General features: G+C 43.6%; 1 long non-coding RNA gene across 3 annotated transcripts in view; it reads right to left on the minus strand.

Moving 5' to 3' along the window:
* Window positions 1-3,677: 3,677 nt before the first annotated feature.
* The window catches only part of LOC109323979, a 26,754-nt gene continuing 15,762 nt past the window's right edge, over window positions 3,678-14,669 (minus strand). For all 3 annotated transcript variants that reach the window (XR_002104809.1, XR_002104810.1, XR_002104808.1), the window contains 2 exons: window positions 6,275-6,617; window positions 3,678-4,082 (listed from right to left, as the gene is read on the minus strand). This is a non-coding gene — a long non-coding RNA (uncharacterized LOC109323979). The remainder of the gene's footprint in view (window positions 4,083-6,274; window positions 6,618-14,669) is intronic.

Here is a 14,669-nt window from a genome sequence, read left to right on the forward strand (position 1 = left end):
CAAGAGGACTCTGGCAGGTGCTGCTTCTAGGGTTGTCCTAGAAAATACCAGATGTGACTAACAGTGGTCCCTGGATCTAAAAAGCTACTTGCTGTCTTTCCAACACTTTCTTCCACTGGCAGGAAATCTGAGGCTGACAGCGAATTTGTCTTCGTAAGCAGCTCAATGCCCTGTCCATGGATGGGAGAGCATCACAGCATTTCCAAGACCTGCTGCTCCAGGGCCCTTCTACCCATCCACTGCAGTTTATAATCTCTGCTTCCTCACCACTGCCAGGCAGCATTTTAAGAAAAATGGGTGCAAAACCCAGGAAACGTGTGTCTTATTAATCACCATTAAGGTTGACAGGGTGGGGCCAAGTCTGGAAGCTGGCAGTTGTTCACACATCCTAATGCAGTGGGAAAACTGGAAAGTCTACTTCTGAACCGTAAACAAGGCCCTGGAGCTGAGCCCGGAGTGACTCAGATGAAATCAGAGGAGCTCTCGGTGTGTTTACAAGATTCTTTTCAATCTGACACTAAGATGGACAGGGCCAAAGCAGACTCGCTGGGGCATTCTCCACCTGCCAGTCTTATCAAGGGAAGCATCTCCTCCCTTGTGGCTCACCAGAATCATTAATAATGTAGCAGAGAGACCCAGAGCCACAGCTAATGCCTAGGTACAGGTAAAGTAGTCAGACTTTTATCTCAGAGCAGCAAATGGAAGAACAGGAGCCTTCTTGCTGAGAAAAGGGAGGTGCAGAAATATACCCACATTTCACATTCAGCTCAGCTTAGTTGCAGATTTTTTCTAACCCCCTATCATGCCCACAGCCTGCTGTGAACCCATCTGGAGTTCAAGATGTTCTCTGCAATTCACTTCCAGCTACCTGTCTCTTAAAGATGGAAGTACAGCCTTCACCCTGGCATCTTGAGTCCATCAAGATGGAGTGTTGCATTCTGGGACCTCTGTAGGAGGCAAGAAGGAACATGTGTGAAGCCCTTGGGCTCTTATCAAAGTGCCAAATACTATCACCTAGCTAAAGTCTGGACACTTCTGCCATTCACCTTGCTTATCTGTAAGTCTTGGGTCTTCCTCCTGCTTCCCCTTGCTGGTTCTTTCCTTTAGCTTCTCTCTACAAGAGGGAATAGAGCAAGGTAGATAGAAAGGAAAGCAGGATGCTCCTCATCCTCACCACACTGAAAATGTCCTTATGCTACATTGAGGTTTCTGTGGCCCTTGAGTCTCCCATCTTCTTCGCAGGAGATTCTGGGAGCACCTATCAGCAGAGCAGATCTGTCCCCAGGCCCAAGTCTCCAAACAGATCACTTGAAATCTGCAGTCTTGTTTGGAAAGTCCATCTTTTGTGGAGACAAAATTCCAGGTTTCTGTCTTGATCTGAGGCCAAAACCAGCTCAGTTGCAGAACAGTCTTGGTAATGTTCTGACAAGAGGACCTCACAATAAACTCTTACCCCAAGAATCCTTACCCATTTATCCTTCCTGCAGAGCAGCCTTCCTGACACACTAATAGTGATACCAAAAGACAGTTTATCTATTTACTTTGTGCTCTCTGTGCTGAAGAATCCAAGGATCTGTGGTCACCAATTTTTGGTGGTTTTTTCCCCCCTAAATACGTGAAGTGGGGATTATTTCAGGGCACACTGAATTCTTGGCAGGCAGGTTAATAAAGCTGTGTGAATAACTGATCTTTCAGGTCAGTTACCAAACCAAACTAAATCATGCAGGTTTGGGGTTGCCCCAAATAATATCATGTTGCTCTTCTCATCTAAACAAAAGGTAGGGACAAAAATCATTTAGTGAAAACATTAAAAAATGTTTTATTTGACCTGAAATGTTTTGCTTCTTTTTCTGGGGACATTTAAATTTGTTTTGAGTCAATTAAATTTGGCTAAAGTTGGTTTCAAAATCTGATTTCAGAAATGAATTTGGATTTGAAAAGATCAGAAACGAAATGTTTTTACTTTTTCAATATTTTCCCTTTTTTATAAGTGAAAATGATTTGCAAATTCTAGTGCTGGTAATCCCCAAACAGAATTTTTCTGCAAATAACTTTATTGCAATAAACTTCCACCCCAGCTCTCATGGCCTGGACTACACAAAGCCTGTATAAGCCAAAGGATAAGCATTTGGCTTGGGCATGGGACCCTGGGAACAGGTGGTTACAGACCATTTTCAGAACTGGGTAATGGTGCCCCAAGCCAAGCTACCACCTTAATGACTGAGAGCCATAAATCCTGAAGCTGGTGCAATTGCAACTCTCTGCGAGTTGCTGGGCCATCCCAAAAGGAAACTGCTGAGGCCTGAAGAGGCATAAATTCCTCTCTTGTGGACACTACCTCTAGTTCCTAACACACGTGCCACCGCTAGTCCCATGGATAGCTTAGGTCACCCAGGCCTGGGTTTCCCCCTAAATATGGATAGTTGGGTCACCCAGATTTCTATACTGTATCAGCTGCTGCTCTCCCTCACCTTGACTCAGTGATGGTTCTCCAGGTGTCCTTTCTTACCCTTCACATAGTGTTCCTTCCTTCTCCACAGCCCTCCTGTTGCCCCAGCACTGGTCCAGGTGCCCTGCCCTTTCTTTCTGAGTAGCATTCATTACATAGGAGAGGCCCCAGTGAGTGCTGAATTGTGCAGTGATGGTTCCTTCAGGAGGAGGTTCACCATAAACTCTCTACTCTTTACTCCTGAAGGATGTCTGAACAGCTGGACATCCTTACAGTCCATGCTGTTCAGTCAGTCAACGGGAAGCTACTCTGTAGTTCTTCCGTCTCTTTATATCACATTATGGGGGCTGGGACTCATGTTTTGTGGCTCTATGTCTGGTTCTAGCTGGGTATTGGCTCCAAAATATCTTAGGGTGAGGGTCATACCACAGAGGAAAATAACAAGCCTAAGTCAGACACGTGTTAAGATTGTGTTGCCTCTGAATGGTGGGGCAAAAGGGAAATCTTCATCCTGGCCGTTAACAAGACTGTATTGCAACCACCCACCTCACCATGGCATTTGAACCATCACTGTTTCCCCCCATTCTTAGATCAGGTGATATGTGGGGTAACTCAGATGACCCTGTGTGGCAATTATGCTATTTTCATGTAGTCACTCTACGTTTATAGCTTCCTTTTATCCCAAAGGTCCCTGCAGTACGTCACAAACTCATAATCCTAAATGTATGTAAGGAGAAGGGCCTCCCCCAGGGAAATATAATCTCATCCCCTCAATGTCCATTCAAAAAAGCTGCTTAGTATGTTGTACAGAAGTGCTACAGAGTGGTTTAGAGTAAGGACTACAGTGGCAGAGAAGGACAGAACAATGTAACCTAAATTCAGATCCAGGTATCTCCACAATGGAGTAGCGGTTTGTGGAGGACTGGGATTGCCAAGCCCTGGAAGTACAGCTTTCACTGAGCTGTGGGTCTTCCTTCTTCAAGGACAGTGAGAGAGCACCTCGCACCATGACTTGTCCCCCAGACATTGTTTCCATCCAGTCCTTGCCCATAGCATGAATCCCAAACCACAAGGATGAACTCACGTAGTACCATGTCACCAGCTTGTGCTGGAGCTAGACAAGGATTTCTATACCTCTGGGGGCACCTGTGTGTCATAGACTCCTCTGACTACCCTGCCTGGGAAGTACATCTCCTCCCTGTGAACCTGAAAATCAGATGCATGCAGAAAGCATTACACATTGTACTTTTTATTGATAACATCCTCAAGGCAAAAAAAGACAAGGTGGTAGAAGGAAAAATATTTGTTTAAAATGGAGAAGGAGATGTAGCAAAGTCCTATCCCACCACAGCATCCATTGCAATGTGGAACCAATCATCTTCAGTACATGAAGAGGGAGAAGGAAACCAGGGCCAGACACCTTCTTTCCTTCCTCGAAAATGAAGGATCCTAGTTGTTGCCCCACAGATGGTCTGGCTCTTCAGTATTCCCCAGAGTGGTCCCGGGATCTGCTCCCCAGTCATTCAACCTGAGGGACCTGCTCAGTTGGGGAAGATCTCAGAGAGGTCTCAAAAGCTGCTTGTGACCTCAAGGCTGAATGCAATTGTGGCAGCGATGGAATCATTGTCGCAGACTGTTGATTGAAAAAATAAAAGTAGTAAAAGGAGATTTGGAAATATTGAGCGTGCTAGTGCATGAGTGTGGGGAGCTCCCAGCTGAGTGTGTGACAGGAAACCACTTCCCCATTCTGAGCCTCCTTTTCCCATTTCTATGCTCTATTTAAGTTGCAAGCACTTGTTCTGCTTTAATTAGAGTCTGTACAGTGCCTAGCATGATGGGACCCAGTATCAGCACACATCACTTTAACAACTGCAAGTCACTTCGGGGCATAGCTTTAGAGAACCAGGAAAACTCTAGACTAGGAATGACCAGCAACCATCAGCAGGTAAGCAGCACCAGAAGGGCTTACACAGAGCAATGTACATGAAATAAATGCCCCCATTCACACCTGACACGAAGGCAGGAGAATACAGAAAATGTCCGGAGTTGAGGCAGGAAATGGAAGGTTGATGTTAATCCAGTTCAAATACTGACTAATAACATGGGAAAAGGAGTGAAGAGTGGGGGAAGAGACCTGTGGACACTTAGGTGGGCTCCTTCTTATTCTCTCCCATCAGCAATGGCGGAGCCAAGCAAAGTATTTCCAGCCATTTCTGTAGTCTAATATTTACTAGTAATTCAACTAAGCTCCTTGGCTTATGCCTACAGCACTCAAGGAGTTTCCAAATGGTCTCCTATTTGAGTACTAGCCAGGTTCGCCACTCCTTAGTTTCCAATATAAAATGATAAGGGGATGCAGTCAGTCCAGGAAGATTGAAGGCTTGATAAACTACTAGGAGTCACAGAAGTTAGACAGGGACTGATAAATAACAGGCTTGTTCTCCAATTCAGTAAAATCAATGGGAGAACATCCATGGATCCCAGTGGGCTTTGAATAAGATCCTGTAACACAGAACAACCTGGAGGCTGGAAACAAATGCAAAATCTCATATTTTCTTGCATATGTCACATACCTTTTCCCCAAAATCAGTCCCCCAAAGTTGGAGAGAATGTATTAAGTGGGGAAGCTGATTTTCTGCCTTGGACAGAAGTACAAGCTTTGATTCTTACTACACAATCTAGCAGCTGTGGCCTTTCTATTCAGGTAGATGAGGGAGTCAACTGACTTAATGGTTCCTTTGTGCTTTATTCCACAGATGTTAATAACTGTCTCTCCTTTTTAATGGTCTTGATATTCCTCTAATCAAGCTAATCTTCCTTAGGGAAATAAGACATCTAATTAAAGACTCTAATTAAAGCAGAACAAGTGTTGTCTGCTAGCTGTTCTTGATCTGTCTTCTCCTATTTCACAGCCCTGGAAACTCTTTAGCTCTTTTCAAAATATTAGATTTACCCATGGAGACCAGTAGTCAGCAGCGACTAGGGTTTCAGCTGTAGTCAAGCAGGAAAGGGAACAAGTGAACTGAAGATTAGCCCCTGTCCCTGGTTTATACAGCTAAAACTCTGGAAAAATCTTTTTCTCTTCATTCTGCCTTTCAAAAACAAGGTATGTGCTATATTCTGGGATATGTCATATGCAAGAAAACATAATAGCTAAAGATGGACTGATAGTGTTAAAAATCTGTTAGCACAGAGTTTGCCAAATTGTGGGGCAGGCATGGGGTGTACAAACGTCTACAAACAGCAGATGATACTGGTATGAACAATAAGATTATAAAAGGCCAGTCACCAAGATGTGAATGATCAACAAACAATTTAATGTGTAATGAATACATGTCAGCCAAACAGTGAAAAAGAAACATTGCTCTCTTCTGGGGAGCTACCAAATCAGACAAGGCAATTATAAGGACAGAGGCTCCTTTAAGGATCCATTAAGAGCAGATTTAAAAAACTGAGCAGGCCTGGTCCAGAGTAGATGTAAGCCAGACTGGCTCAGGTGAAATGTTTCAGATGGCCGTGGGGGTAACCCAATATCTGCATCAAACACAGCAAGGGCAAGGCAGGTGTCCCTAGAAGTGATGGGATCATCAGGGGTAAATGGAAAGTTCAGCTAAACATCAGAAGAAGCTTCCCAACGCTGAGATCTATGGACTATGGAACAGTGTCCCAAGGGAACACTGGTTCTGGAGTCACTTTCAAGTTGACTGGACAAAGCACCCAAGCACAGAATAAGCCAGCAATGGCCCTGCAGGGAAGCAGTGCCAAAATAACCTAAGATGTCTTCGCTCATGGCGGTAGCTTAAGAGATAACAAGGCACAACTTACAAGGCATGTAACTCTTCCAGGGACGCTGCACACTGCGAGCAGCAGCACATCCAAGCTAGCATTAAACCAGCGATCAGGACTCCCTCAGGCTCCCAAATCCTCGCCGGGAAGTTTGGCTCATCAGCAGCCCCAACGTGAATTTCTTCCTTTGCCCAAGCAGACTGCTGATTAACTAGGAATTAAGCTGGCATGAGACAAGAGCTTGTTGATGTCTCTATAATGCTTCAGCTGATAGACAAAAATAACTTTCATGTCATCTCTTCTGCTTCATCTTCTACAAACATGTCCCACACTGCTGGGCTGTCAGCCAAGGTCCTCCTGACACTGCAATATTATACTTGTACTGCAACAGGAAGAGACATGTACACTCACATATCCGTACCCACACTCACATACACTCACTTGTGGATGGATACACAAGGCATTTATGCAAAGACACCAACATTCACACACAGGGACACAGATACCCACACACTCAGCTATAGAGGTATATTTTCACGGTACACCCACATACAAAAACTTGTATCTCTATATACAAACCTTGAAGGGCCCACACATCACAATCCACACCCACAGTCACAAACATATGTAAATGAACAATTGCACATCCTGTGATCATACACAAACATACTAATACACACACATACTTTCACTTGTGCAAACATGCACAGTCTAAAACTACACACAAACACAAGCAACCATATACACAGCTGCCCACTCAGAGAATACTATATATAGCAGGGTGGCTTCCCCTTTTAAGGGCCTGGGGAGGTCTGGGTACAGCCAATCCTTTTCTGAGCCAGGCTTGCTGGCAGGTGATAGTGATCTACTGATTAGGGCAGGATTCCAGCCACAGGATTTAAAGAGAGCACCCAAGAAGGGAGTGGGGTGGCAAGCTGTGAAGAATGATACTACAGCTGAAGGTAACAAGAGTAACTGTGGCCTGGGGGAGGTGGTTGGGGTCTCTTCCATCCTTGCCCTGCTTCTATCCTTGGGGGATCAGGAAGGGACAGGAAGTTGATGCTGGGCTGCAGTTCTTTATGAGTAAGAATAAATATGGGCTCTAAGAAGAACCAAAGAGTGGCTGAAAATTGTTCCTCAAGCTGAGGAACTAGAGATCAGGAACAAGTTTTACATCACTGTCTCCGTATGGGGTAGCAAGGAAATTAGTTTATGTCAACATGCAGGTTTCCAAAGGGGTTTTACCTATCACCAACCAGCTTAGGCCACCCCATCTCTGGTATGCAACACAGTATCATCGGTGTGATAGCACTGAGAGGCCTAGGTCTGGATTAGAACCCGCATGGTGTGTGCTGCACTAGTACAAAAGCAAAGATGGTCCATGCCCCCAAAGAGCTTACAGTCTACATCCAAAATACCCCATCTTCTTCCAGCACTTCTGTGCTGAAAGCAGCCTGATACTGAGGGCATGAGCAAACTATTTTCTCTAAGGTAAAGAAGAGGCAGGGCTTTACCATGCATCAGTAATTCCTACTAACTGCCCGTGTACCCAATCTTTAGTATGGGATAGATGAACGCCAAAGCATAATAGCTAAGTAATCATCACAAGAGGGGAAGGTTACTATAACTGAGTTACCAGAGTATAGAAACAGGTACACGAGCAGTCACCATCAACCACCTGATATAGAATAACGCCCCACTGCCTTTTCCCTTGCGGTAACTAATTTACTTGCTATACCCTAAGGCGTGGGTATCCAACTAATTTGGTCTTGCAGGCCAAATTGAGGCCACGGGGCTTTTCATGGGCTGGACAACCCACCTCTGGCATCAGGGCAGCAGCTTGTCAGTGCAGCTGCCAAAGCCTCTGTGCGGGTGCAGCTGCAGAACCCAGAGGGTGAAGGCTGCTGCTGCTTCCCCACCCCCCTTTTCCCCTGCCACCATTTTTAATCACCAATGGTGATCAAAGACCTGGAATCAGTGACAGGTAAGGGGGTGGCGTAAGTGAGCAGCAGCGACATTCATATCCTGATGACTGATGCATATCCTGATGCCAGTGCAGTGGCTCTGGTAGCTGAACCAACAGGCCCCTCACAAGCTACAATTTAGTCATTCAGGGTTGCATGCAGCCTATGAGCCACCATTTGGACAGCCCTACCCTAAGATATTAGTACAAGCCCAAGTTTGGACTGGTCCCATGTCTCTGTTTGCACCGGTATAATATCAATATATTCACACCAAAGCACATTTTACTAATCTATGTACACCATAGGTGACTCATAGGGGGTGCACAGTGGGGCACATGCCCCCCCAAAGTTGGTCACTGCCACTGGCTTCTGTGGGTGATTGCTGCTCACCCCACCTCTCCCCGCCACTGCTGATGCCACCACCAGCTTCTGCGGGCAATCACTAATCGCCACCCCACCACCAATGCTGACAACACTACCACCCACAAATTGTGCCCCCCCCAGTCTCAGGAGGCACCAGTCATTCCTGATGTACACTCTCAGCATAGGACTTCCCCGCAGGAAGGCCCAGGGTTGTAAGTTCAAGTTCTCCTTTTGCTGACACATACCTAATTTTGTCTGCCCCAAGTGGCTGACTCAGTGACACATATCCAGGTCTCTTGGAAGGACTCCATTACTGCTCTACAGACTACCTATTTTATGCTGGGTTCTCCAAAAACTCCCAGTGCACTCTCAGTTTACCACAGAATTATTTACATACATTTATTTCACTGCTGCTCTGGTGATTCATGCCTAGTTTTCAGTTACTCATAGACATTTGTTTTCTCTCCAAAGTAACTGGTTCCTCCCCAGCATATTAAAGTTTTAATAATTGAGCTTTTTTTTTCAGCTGGAAACAATTTTCTTTAAAAAGTTTATTATGTGCTAGTTGACAGAAATGATTAAATGCCAAAAGATTTTTTTTCATTACATGCAACTATTCTGGAATGAGGACATTCCCCCCTCCAAAAAATCTGAGACACTGCTGAAGTGAAACAGATGGCAGATTCAGCACTTTGGCAGCAGTGCTTAAAAGTAGCCACAGTAATCTTCTTCTGTCTTGAAACTAAGCATGAGCATCTTCAGGACAGAAGCTTTGAGTCTGGGAGGGAAAAATCACATGTGGAATGCAACCATTCTTATAATGTTGATTATGTCTTAATTGTTAAATGACAGCTTCACATTAGCCTCAGATCACATTTTGGTAGGGAACAGCAAAGGCTTTCATAGCCTTCCTTTCAGAAATGAGGTTTCTTTCCTCACTTCTTTCCCACAATGGTCAAGCAACTTCATATATTCCTTAAAACAGCTGGAAAGGTAGGTTGACTTGCTTAGGAAATTAGCCATGGCATAAAGAATTTGCAGACATCATCACCACTTTAATTCAATCAAGGTCAACAGTAAGTGAAAGTTGACATCTCCTGTCTGTTATTCATTAGCCTCTGTCAGATAGGGCTCCATCCAGTATGGAGTCCACATCACACAAAGCAGCATCTATAATGGGCTCCCTGTGCTCCTGTCTCAACACTAAGGACAAAAACTGCATGAGTCACAGTGCCTGCACTTTCTTTTCACTCTGGATGTTGGGACTTTCCATACATTATCAACAATTCAGTATCAGAGCTGTTCTCCAAGCAAGCCCCATATACAAGTAAAATACCCAAATGTGAGGTCAGTATACCTGTGATTACAGTCCATGGTTGGTTAGGTCTTGATCCAAAGATGTTTGAAGTCAATGGAAAATTCCCATTGACTTGAAAGAGCCTTGGCTTAGGCCCCAATCTTACTCCCTTCCTGCATAATTTCCAGGGAGTTTTCCCTTTTCTCCTGGTGTGATCCTGGCCAAGGTTCCCCTCTGAAGCTCTGAGTGCGAGAATCCTTGATGTTCATATTTACTTGGCTCTCTTCACGTGTCTCCTTTTTCTCATAGGACTTCCTGCAGCTGTCTGCCAATAGCTCTGTTTCTTCTAACTGGCTGTCCAGATGACATGTTCACATCCTTTCACAGCTCGTAAAGTGAACCATCTCCATCTCAATCAGCAGAAGTCTTTGCTGTCTCCATAGCAGACCAGAGTCCTGTGGCATCCTCAGCTCTACCCTGCACCCTTCCCTCACACACCTGCTATTCCTTTTGGTCACTCTTGTAAGTGTACATCCTTTTATTTCTCTCTGCCTGTGAGGAGTCCTTAAGGTTTTGGGGGCAGGGAGAATCTGTTTGTTCATTGTTTGTCCAGGACATGGAAACATGAGATTCTTGGCCATGGTGAAGGCTTCTAGACACTGCCACAGTTCATATAATAAACGATACTGGTAATCATGCTTTGAAAACAGAAATTGCTGCCTCTTTTCTTGGAGAACCCAGGATCCAACAACATGATCCGGGCCTCAGTGTGAACTTTCCACTACAACTGAATTAGCTGCATTTCTTTTGTGGCAAACAAGTCTTCTCATCTACTCCCTTGTCCTGCTAGGTTGTAACTCTAGGGTAAGTAAATCTGTAAGTCCCTCTGCTAAACCTTCTGAATACACTGTCACTGAGTTTCAGGGCAGTAGCAACATTATTGGCCATAGTGTAACATAGCTTCTGAGACTGGTCATCCTGTATTTGGACTTGTAATAAACCCAGGACTCAAAAATGCTAGTTCTATCCCATTTTAATGTGTTTTTAATATATATACATATATATATATATATATATATATAAAAAACACATTAAACTGAGATAGAATTAGCAGCCCCCCAAAATCACAATATTACGAGCTAATAAATCTAAGCCAAGCAATATACCACACATGCTTGACTTTCCAGATGCACCTCTTTCCCTTCCAGATGCATCAGGAAATACAATGTTGTCTGAGCCTACCCTGACGCTCAACAGATTTGGATCAGAGTCCAGGAGTTGCTCCATTAAAGGCCTCCATATAACCTCACTCAGAGCAATAGCTGCTGCTTTTTCTGAAACTGGTTTATAGAAACTAAAGGATGTGCAACATGATCATATAACCCCAGAACAAAGGCCTGACACTTGCCTATCAGAAGATGGTAAATCCTGGGATAGAGATGAAGAGGATACTGAATTCAGAGTCTGAATGTGTGAATTCCACCACTGGATCCCAGCGCGTGGACCCCTCTCCATTCTGACACTGAATGTCTTGGAGCTGTTGCTTCTGGAGGTTTATTTATGATTTACAAACATTAGTTGGAAAGGTTAAAGCTAAATTCACACCTCCCTAATTTTGAGGAGTGACATAATTAGGAAGTATTCCAGACTGAATTGTTTAAAGGTGACTGCAAATTGGCAGGGGTGGGGGATTGTCTGGAGCCTTTTCCCTTCTTTATGATGATTAAAAACAGCCTGGGAGGTTTATGACCAAAAATGAATAAACCAGCTTAGTTTCTGTTTATAATTCCATAATATGTCAAGTCTTCTCCACTTAAGAGGGCTCTATAGATTCTTGGGAATGACTGGGATCTTGACAACTAAGAGAAAAAGGGAAATTTAAACTTTTAATCTATTTAAAAAGTTTCATTTTGGGAAATGATTACTGAATTCTTGTATCTAGTGAACACTTTGGATAAAGGACACCAATATTAAACATGGACATGCCCTGTGTCTTCAATCAAGCTATCAGAATAAACACTGATGCAAAGCTCAAATATTCCTCCAGCAAAATCTGACTTCAGCCTTCTCAGCCACCCTACATCATAAGCCATAAAAACTGCAAACCCTTCTACATCTCATGGGAATGTGCAACTCTGCAGCAATTCTGTATTTCATACAGTGGTACCATAAGAAGTCATGGGATATGGCCACAAGGGATGCGGTTAACAATGAACCCATATTCTTCTGTTCAGAAGATAGTTCCATATCATGCATCCCAGTTAGATACCTCCTGAGGTGCAATAAAATGTGCTTCCATGGATCATTTTCTAACATGAAGTTGATGGGGAGCCAGCTATGAACCTCTAGGTGTACAAATGCATTCCTGGATATAAATAGCCTGATACAACTTGCTCCCCCCCGCCACCCCGCAAAGTCCTGAGCAAACACTTATTTGAACTTCCTTTCTGATAATTTTATTAATTAAGTTCACCTAACACACCAAGGAAGTGCTCTAGGGCACTGGCCAGGTATGATGGGCTAATTCCTTTCTTCAGTTTAATATTGCTTCACTACAACAGTGGCAAACATAGGGGAAAATTCCTAAAATCTAGCATAAAAAAACAGATATGGGGCCTGCTTCAAATACCATTGAAATCCATGAGACTCTTTCCACTGACTCTAAATGAGTGGGGATCTGGTCCTTGGGGAGGAAGACTGGCTTTCTGATTACAGCAATTGTCTAGGACTCAGCAGGCCTGAACTCAGCTCCTAGTTTTGCCACTGACCTCCTCTATGTTCTTGGGCAAGTAATTACACCTTCTTTTGCTTCTGTTCCTCACCAAAAGGATGGAAATAATAGTCTCTTTACCTGTCCTATCTATTTAGACCCTGATGCATGGATTTGGACTTCTATAATGTTTAAAATCAAATAAATAGTAAACAGTGCTTAAAATTAAGGTTGTGCATGTGTATGGGGATTCTTTTTTGAATCAGAGTCTTAGACTGCAGTCTTCTGTGAAGGGATGGCCATTTACTATGTGTTTGTATAGGACATAGGACAATGGGCCCTGATCTCATATTGAGATGCTACCCTAACACAAATAATAGTAATTAATAGTACTAATTTGGTTCCATTAAACCCTCTTGCTTTTTTTAAGAAAAAAAACTTGCATCTGCTTGATCCACTGGACTTAAACTAACAGCATGCAAAAAATTACACAGATATAATTGTTCCAAATACTAAAAATAAAAAAAAAGAGAAACTAGAAAAAATGTAAAGAGTTAATTCTGGGGGCAGGTTTCCAGTTATTCCTTGAACTTTTAACTTCAAGAAAATTATGCATTGCATCAGCTAAGTGTGTTCTAACAGTGAAATGATCATTATCATCTCAAGTACTGGAATGACCCAGGAGCCTGTTTTGTATTTGCAAAGGAGGAGGAAGCAGTTTGAATAAATAAAACAGACTCTAGCAGTATTGCTAGGCACAGTCATTTAGAAACCAAGAGTCAGGCCCTAAAATCATAAGATTGCCTTAATAATTAAGAAGTTTTACAAAAATAGCATTGCATTCTCACTGTATGATTTCTGGGCTTCTCGTTATTGGCTTTTTTAAAGCATATTGAGAGTTTTATTTTATGCTTTTGAGTTTGGGCTTCTTGGGTTTTGTTTGTGTGCATCTGTTTCAAGAGTTTAGGTTATGCCTGCGTAATGTTTTCAACTTTTCCTTTTCAACCAGATTGGCTGAAAATAATTTTTTTTGTATATATGAGAGTTGAGAGTCTCATATAATCACTTGACTCCAGAAGCTCAGGCCTGGAGCAAAAGCAACTAAGATTTGTGAAAACATCACCAGAGCTAGCCATACTGTTCTAAGGAACAGCAGCTACAAAGAAGATCTAACCCAGTCCCTAGGCATGCCCCTGTCGTGAATATACAAGCCACCCTAGGATGTGATTCAGATAAGATTTAGGTTGGGTATCAAAACAAAGTCCTTAAAGGCTAGTAATGATGATGATAAAGGGAAGTAAAATCCACCAATCAACATTAGTAATATGCTGTTAATTGCCTCCCACCCTGCAGGCTAAAGGGCATTATTCAGTTCTCTACTGATGCTGGGCATTGATTATTTTTGATGGCAAGTCTCATTCAGTAGTCCTGCACCTCAAACTTTTTTGTATGGTTGCCATTTATTCATATATATGTATGTATTATTTGTGTATGTGTATATACCTATACATGCATATATGTATATATATAGTGTAATGTTTATTGTATAGTGATTATTTTATATATTCTATATGACATATATGTTATTTGTATGTATTAATATAAGAAGTTTCAGTACATTGCTATCTAGAAATGCACTCTCCTGAGCTTGCTGGGTTTTCCATCCTTTCTTAGCAGCCTTGCTGGTTTCTAGGTTTGGGGTCTTCCAGACTTGAAGAGCGGGGCAGAAGCCATATAGAGTGGAGCCAGTGGACTTTGCGTGAAGGATGCTGCTCTAGTCTTTGGGGCCTCCTCTTGCTGTGAGGCTGTCACTCATCCTGGACTGTCTTTGCCCTGCGTTAAAATGGCCAAGACCCCCGTCCTAGGAGATGCGGGGATGAGACCTGCCAGCTCATGACAATGCCCACGGCTCAGGAGGATGTGCAAGCTGGTGGGTGTAAGTCTCCCTGCCTCAGCCCAGCGAGTTGGGGGCAGGGGAACCAGGACGGAGCCTGCATAGGGAAGGCACTGTGACCCTGGCTCTGATCTCCCCTCCCCCAGCTGACCCCTCCAGGGAGAAAACCAGCTCCGCTACCATTAACTACAGCCCAGGGCCCTGGG

The sequence above is a fragment of the Crocodylus porosus genome, unplaced genomic scaffold (assembly GCF_001723895.1).
Source record: "Crocodylus porosus isolate Cpor-Errol unplaced genomic scaffold, CroPor_comp1, whole genome shotgun sequence".
NCBI lineage: Eukaryota > Metazoa > Chordata > Crocodylia > Crocodylidae > Crocodylus > Crocodylus porosus.